Here is an 8,120-nt window from a genome sequence, read left to right as displayed (position 1 = left end):
GACTTCCACGGGGTTCTGCAGAGGGACACAGTCCATCCTACCGGAAGGTTACTGCAGACTAGATCCAGGCGAGGTTTCTGGCTGGGAGGTCATAAGGCCTGCCAGTAGAAAGGGTTATAGTGGGGGAGTTTCTCATAGGTCTCATGCTAAGTAGGACTGGACCTGATTTGTATTCTGATGGGACATCCCAAAGAGTACGGTGTCTCAAGAGGTGACAGTGGTTCAGTATATGGCATGTTGAGGGGGATTCCTTCAGTTAACATCTCTATGAATACTGAGGACTGGGCTGCAGGGACCAAGGAGGCCTCTTCCAGTGCTGTGTTCAGAGGCAGTACCCAGAACAGTGGTGGGGAGCATGTTGCTGCCTTACACATGAGGGGTGCTGACAGATGTGCAGCTCCCCCACTCTAACTCATGGTGCTTCACAGAAAGCGCCATGAGTTAGAACACCCCCCACCCAACCCTGTTCCAATAGACATTCACTGTTGGGTTAGAGGGTGGAGGGGAGGGGGCTGAGTTCTACTTTGGAGCCAATCTAGGAAGAGCTGTCTGCCTGTAGTCTTTCTCCCCTAGACCTGCCCCGCCCCACCCCAGCTCTCGTGCTTTCTGCAGCAAGGGAGGGGGGAGAAGAGAGGGAAGGGAGTTCCAGGCTAGAGTTTGCCCAACCTAAGCTGGAGGGGGAGGGTATGGGAGAAGCACAAGGCAGGGTGGGGGGATCTAATCCATCCCTCCTTCCCCTTTAGCTCAGGCCGGGTCATCCTCAGCCCAGAGCTTCCTCCCTCACCCTTCTTCCCCCTCCCTTCCTGAAGCCAGCACTGGGGATGGGGCTGGGATTGCGTGCAGGGACAGACAGAAGTTAATGAAGGTGCTCCACTTTGGAGCACCTTCATCTTAATTTGTCACACGAGTGACACTTTTAAAACTCTCTACAGCCATGCACTTCTGTCAGGGTACAGTTGTAGAGCGCTTTCAGGGGGCTGTCCACACAACCAATATCACTTCTGTTGGAGCCCAAGATGTATGAATATGTTTCTGGTTCCTAGAGCCAATTTTTTTATATAAAAAATATTGATGGCCCAGGCACAAATATTGACGGTCAGTGCCATATCTGTGTACATGTATGCACCTTTTCCAGCTGTGTACTCAGAGCAAGTGATTATAGGACTGTGGGGCTATTTCTATGTAACCTGCCCCTTGGGTGGTTTCAGAGGGGGTACACTGGTGCACTTGCACACCTCCTTTGATTCCTGCTCCACCCAAAGTTTAAAACCAACTGCCTGTCAGTGGCAGCAGCATTTCTAGTCAGGCAATGCTGAGGGAGCCACTTTATGGGGCATTATAAACTACCCAATCCTTACTAAACTTGTTGTTGCACAGGTGTGAACGACCCTCTCTCCTTTTTCATGGTCTTGATGTTCCACCAATCAAGCTAGCCTTTCTTCTGCAATGTTGCTGTTCCTGGGCATGAGGCTCCTATTTCACAGCCCTGTGGATTCCGTTTAACTCATTTCAAGGAAGTTATAGTAGTTTTGCTTCAAACTTAAATTGAATAAGACAGTGATAGGCCCCTGACAGATTAGTAATGCTTCTAGTTTATTTGTAACTGGAGAAAAATAAGTGTTGTTTTATATGTGATGATGCTCCTCACCATCTGCACACCCCTTTTCAAAATTATACATCTGCCTATCATGCCACTTGATTTGGATGCGAAAATGCAACAAGTCCATGCATGTGTGTAGGGGACCTCCTAGCCCATGTGCATTTTCCCACAGCTTCTCTTTCTAAAAATGTCCCTGTACAGGTCCCAGGCTGTTTCAGCAAAAACAGGCATCATGTCCTGGCCAACTTCCACATCAGTTTACTGCATGTTGCTTACCTCAATTTTCTTGTAATTTCCAAAGGGGTTCACTATCCATGTTCCTGTCCTGACTTTTAAATGGTTGTGTGTTGTATCTGTGGCAGAAGAAGCAATCCCAGCAGGTTGGTTAAGTGCTTGGTAAGACAATGGAAGGTGGGTTGATCCTTTAACGAACTGTTTGAAACAACAAAAGATGATATCAAACACCCCCACCCCTGCTCACAGCCCTCTTTGGACCCACAGGGGACCGATCCCCTTCTTTTCAATTTATGTTTAAAATGATTATGACAGTTGCCTTGCCATGGAAAAGGTGAACCCCCATTTCTCCCTGTTTCCCATTATTTGAAGGATGCTGCATGTACTTTTCTAACTACTGGGCATACACATCCCTCCCTGGGGTGATGTGCTATAAATCGCTACCTCGTTTCCCTAGCTAGGCAGTCTGTGGACCTGCAGGGAATACAAGCTCCTCATAATTCCCTGGCATTGTGTTTATTTATTGTATTAAGATTGATGAGGTTGATACCGAAAGGGAAATCAAGAGCTCAGTGAGCTTCCTGCAGAGGAAAATCCCAAATCCCTCACATGCGAATAGAGCCAACAGCTTCTCCTCTCTCATTTCTGTCTGGATGTTGACCAACCAGAAAAGAAAATGAATCCCAGTACCCCATTTGCAGTACCCCATTATTCCTCAGTGCCTTCAGGGCACCCTTGCCTATTGGAAAGGCCCAGGCACCAGCCTCTGGACTCCATCAGAAAGCTCAGTAGGTTCAGGCCAAAGGGAGCTGAATGCTGGGTCTGGGGCCTCTTTCCTTTAAGCCAGTGGCACTGCAGCTGATCTCTGCTGCTACAGTATTTCTTGGGGACAGAGAGAGAGATAGGCATGTAGGTTCTTTGGGGCAGGGCTGGTCTTTCCGCTAGGAACCAGCTCAGCATTTAGCACAACAGGGTCCAGATTTGGGCCTCTGAGAGAGAATTCATACAACAGGTGTGCTGGTCCTCCTCCACCTTGCTGCTTTTTAGTGGCTTAGTCATAAGGGTCAGATGATCATGGTTTGCAAAAGCAGATGCATTCATGGGCTTTCAGGGGCTGGAGCAGAGTGGGAGAGCATCCCTCTAAGGTGCCTAAGGCCATTTTTTCACTCAATAGGTAGAACAGGGTCTGGCCCTAAGTGTTTCTCTGGCTGGCCCTGAGAACATGATGGCTTCTTGCATGTGTCTCCTTTGAAGGCATGGTGGGCAAAGCCCTCTGGTCCTCCTGCTGCATTAGCCAGCTGCACTATATCACTTTATGGCAAACTCATGTTGTGACAGGTCCTTGGGTCATGCCTCATAGGATGGTTCCTTTCCTCATTCATTGCATCTACATTTTTAGTTAGGATGGAAGCTGTTCAGGACAGGGCCTCTGGGCTAGATCAGTATACAGGTGTCATAGATTTCATAGGTTTCATAGACATTAGGGCTGGAAGGGACCTCGGAAGATCATTGAGTCCAGCCCCCTGCCCTAGGGGCAGGAAGTCAGCTGGGGGTCATAGGATCCCAGCAAGATAAACATCCAAATGTCTCTCGGAGGTGTTCAAAGTAGGTGCTTGAACCACCTCCTGCGGCAGGCTATTCCAAACCTTGGGGGCTTGGGCTAGACTGCCGCCAGAGGTGTCCTGCCACTCAGACTTCAGTTTGATGCTCAGGTTCACTCTATGGGCCATGAAGAGATCAAGGTGCCTAGGATTGGGGCCTGTGACTGCGCGCAGTCCTAGGGGTGGCCGTGACTTCCCCTAGTGCCCCCTACCGTGCCAAGTTGGCGTTAAGGCATCCTCACATCTCGCCCACCACATCTTTGATGTTAACAAAGTTTATGGGAGGCTGCCCTTAGTCCTCTCTGATACGGTGCCCTGATGTATCCCAGTCTTAGTTCTATCTTGGGTGACTCGGTGCACCCCAGCCTTATGGGCTATGCGTGGCTCCAACCCCCCCTGTACCATGCCCCAAGCCTTGCAGATGTACTGAACATTGTTTGGTCGATTTCCCCCTCCGCGCCACATGGACACTCTCTGGCTTGTCTCGCAACTGCCCGCACTGGGGCGTCTTGCAACTTCCCGCACTGGGGCTGGGATCAATGCACCCCAAATGCTGTGCCCCCTCTGGCACTAGGGTCCCCATGCTACCGTGGAGCCCCTATGAGGCCTCCTCCAACCCCTAATAGCCTCACCCAGTCCTCTGGTTTTGTAAAACTACAAACAGAAAACTCAAGCCCCTGGGCTATAACATAAAATCTAAAATCTAAATCTGGCTGACCATCATTCATATCCCTACCAAGGAATTCTCCACCAGGTATCCACAAACAGAAGCTGGCTTCTCTACTCTGCTTGCTCTGGCAGAGCTCTCTCTCCCTTGGCTGGTAGCGGAGAACTGCCCTCCTGGCCTCACGCCTGGGCTTAAGAAGGGCCAAGCCCTGCCCCTTCCTGTCAGCTGGTTCCACCGGTTACCCTAGCAACCAGCACCTGTGACTCCGGCTGCCCTGGTGACTGGCAGCTGAGCCTCCCCCTTCTTGCCACTAGGGGCCTCTCCCGAGCCGTTTCTGTTCTCAGGCGCAGGGCACCTGGGTACTCTGCGACAGGGCCCACAGCCGCAAACCCACTGGATAAGGAGCCACCTAAACTAGCCGGCAGGAAATGCTGCTGATGGGTGGGTTTTATATGGAGCAGGCCCAAAAGAAAATGTGCTAAGCCCAGTGCTTAGGGCATTCTCCAGTGAAGGTGTGGCCTGGATCCCAGACCTGGCTCCAATGAATACAAGTCTTTGAAGTTAAATTGGGATATGAGAAGGAAAGATTCTGAACTATTAGCCATGGCCTATGACCACAGTTAGTCCAAGGCCTAATCAGGCTTCTAAATGAAGAGCTAATTGGTAATTGGTAACATAAAAAAAAATCTGCTAATAGGTGACCATATCCAGGGATCTTCTTAACCAAGCTAATAATTTCCATAGGAGAATTAAAGCAGCTGCTATTTCACATGCAAAGTGACTTGGAAATCAGCAGGTCACTTTTTTGTTTGTAGCTTGGATGCAGATACATTGATTTGCATTGAAGTAAGTTAGGGCACTGATCTAAGAATGTAAGAAACCTCGGCTTAAATCACTGATCTTAATATTTTGCATTTGTACTTTTTAGTTCGTTTCCTAAAGAAAAGCTCATTCTCATTAGCCAGCCTACCCATGTTAAAGCATTGCTTTGCAACTAAATATAGCTTTCAGACTAAGTCTGATATTTGTGTTTTATAACCAGAAGCTTACTGTTCCTCTAGATGCATTTATTTAAGCAGTGACCTAGCTGTGCATCATTTGTGTGGATTCTTAATTTTTGAGTGTTTGAAAAAGGTGAATGAGTTATTTCTAATTTACTGTGAGATAATTGTGTTATTCTGGATTTGTGTCAAGTTGCATTAGGATGGAAACTGGAAATCAATTACAAATAAGCACACACAGCATTTTAAAAGAATGATGACAAAGATGACAATGATGCTCCAGGCATTTGCTGGTAAACGTACAGAACATGGTGGGCCACACAGGACAGGACTAGGAGCAAGCTATAGCAGAGGAAATTTAGGCTGGAGATTAGAGGGTGGTCATTTCTGACTAGGAGGGTGATCACGCATGGGAACAGGCTGCCTCGAGAAACGGTGGAATCTCCATCCTTGGAAGTTTTCAAGAGCAGGTTGGACAGACACTTGGCTGGGATGGATTAGTTAGGAATGACCCTGTCTTGAGCAGGGCGCTGGACTTGATGACTTTGTGAGGTGCCTTCTAGCCCTACTTCCCTATGATCCTAATGCTCAGAGAGAGAGAGAAAAAAAAACTGTTCAGGTCATCCTTGGTGTCCATATGTGTCTCCTGTTGGGATGAATGGGAGGGATAACTTAATTTCCAGTCTTTTTAAGGCCTTTGCAGTTAACTTAAATATACCTTGGCTCATGGACAGCACTACTGGTATTGCACTCACCTTCTTGAAGTAACTTATTAACTTTATCTCTGTGGCCAGGATGTGGTCCCTTTGCAGCTTCTCCATGTGAGCGCCTGCTTGGCAGGGGAAGAAGGGAAAACAGAATGACATGGGAGCAAGCCTGGGATCCTGCCCCACCACAGGAGTTAACTGGTGGGTGATTGCTGCTAACAAAGGCCATGAGCCTGCTGCCGCTTGCACAGCATCCCATGGTAAGCTCAGGGTGGTTGTGCTTCTTCACAAGCCTAAGCGAGGCTGCCCATGGGCACAGGTGACATTATTTGGGGCACCGCGCTAGGCAATCACGTGCCCTCCGTTATTCTGACGGCGCAGGGATGGACAGAGAGCGAGTCTGAGGCAGCGTGAATTTGAGCATGAGTTACGGTGGGCAAGTGAGCTGGTCTGCGATGTGTTTCCTGCTCCGGGCCAGTTTGTGTTACTAGGCCCTCTCATGAACACCAAATCAGGGTTCTCCTGGCCCGGTTCTACAGCCTTTATCGTTATTTATTCAAATTACAGTCAGAGCCAGAGGTTTCATGGCAGATCAGGGCTCCTGTGTGCAGGACACCACCAAAGGCAGTTCCTGCTGTGCTGAATGGTCCAAACAGAGAAAACAAGGCTTACCATCACTCCCACTTTGTTAGACAGAGAATTAGGCCTCCGAAGTCATGGAGCTCATCCATCAGCAATTGAACCCAGGTCACTCCCCCTGCTCCCTTACCCTCACTCCAGCCTTTGGACACTGGCTTCTTTCACTGCCAGACCCTGCCCTATATAAGATCAAGCCAAAAGGGCTTGTAGTTATTCCTTGTAATAATCCCAACAGATGCATTTAAGGGAAGAGATAACCCAGCCCACTTCTTGTCTACCAGAGCACAATTCAGCCCACTCGTCATCTATACCCAAGTACTCTTGTGCCCAGTCCATAAATGCAATTTGTGGAGCACACACCATGCTCCCCGTCATGTCAGGTGGTGAATACTGAAGAAAGCAGGGGTGGAGAAATTTGGTTGAGGCCACTAGTCACGATTTACCTTGTATGGGTAGTCTGTGAGGATAAGCAGGGCTGGCACCCTTGGATTTCTGTAGTGCCAGAAAGCAGTAGGAAAGGCAGAATTGCCTTTGTTCTAACCCTTGAGATAAAGCATTTTACCACAAGTGGGGGAAAATGAGGGGATGAAGGAAGATAAAATCAGTGTGGCGATCAAGGCATAGTGGTGCCAAAAGAGAAAGAATTGAATCTGCTTTACCCTTAGGTGTGAACAGAAATGAAGCTGAAGGCTGTTTCAGCGAGGTCATTAAACAAGTGCCTTGGACTGGGCCAACATGGGGAAAAAACATCTTAAGCAAAGTTGTTTCCAGGAGCTCCGGAGCTGATGCTGTCAAGCGCACAGTCTGTTGTTGGGGGACTGGTTAATTAGGATTTGTTACAGGATTGCTAAGGTTAAAATAAACTCTTATATGTTGTTGTTCAGAAACATATGTAGGTGTAATATTATACGTATATATGGCGGGGGGGGCTGGACTTGATGATCCCACAAGGTCTCTTCCAGACCCTACTGCCTACGAAATCTATGAAATATAATATAATATGATACAATATAATATAGTATAATGAAATGACAAGAAGATTCCTTCTGCCATTAGGGCTGAACATATAACGGCTGCTTAGAGGTACAAATGACATAGGCCTGGTAATTAGGCAGCTGGAGCACAGAAATTGCATCCCTCATTTGTAGGCACTGGAAAGGAGCTCAGTTTCCTTTTAGACCTGACCAGACGTTCATTAAATAGCCAGTGGGATCTGAACAGTTGCGGCTCTGACCCCCCATGCCGGGCAACCTGGCGTTAGAACAAACCATGCACGTCCTCTGACTCTCCTTCATTGTAGAGTCAGCCCTGCCAGGGATTAAAAGGAAAACATTTCCATGTACTTCCTCCAAGAGGAGGCTCTGCTAACTCATCCAGAACTGTCCCTGATGTCTCAGTCTGGGCTGGCCAGGGGCCTGGAGAGAGCTCAAGGTTAGCCTGGAGCCACCTGATTCCTCACCGGGTCCAGCTGTGCTTCCTGCTCCTCCTGGCTGCAGGCAATCCAGCTGCAAGACACAGGCCCGGCAGGGGACTGCAAACTGCTCAGTGTCCCACAAACCTATGGTTATGCCTGCTGTCTTGATGGCTGGCTACTGGTGCCTCTTAGTTCCTGTTCTGAGTGGTCTCCCAGCTCCTACCCTGGTTCCTGTCTCTGCCCTGACTTTGCTTCCA

Source organism: Crocodylus siamensis, chromosome 2 (assembly GCF_052110815.1).
Source record: "Crocodylus siamensis isolate JL-2025a chromosome 2, ASM5211081v1, whole genome shotgun sequence".
Classification (NCBI taxonomy): domain Eukaryota; kingdom Metazoa; phylum Chordata; order Crocodylia; family Crocodylidae; genus Crocodylus; species Crocodylus siamensis.
The sequence above is the reverse complement of the archived record's forward strand: the minus strand, read 5'-3'. Positions refer to the sequence as shown.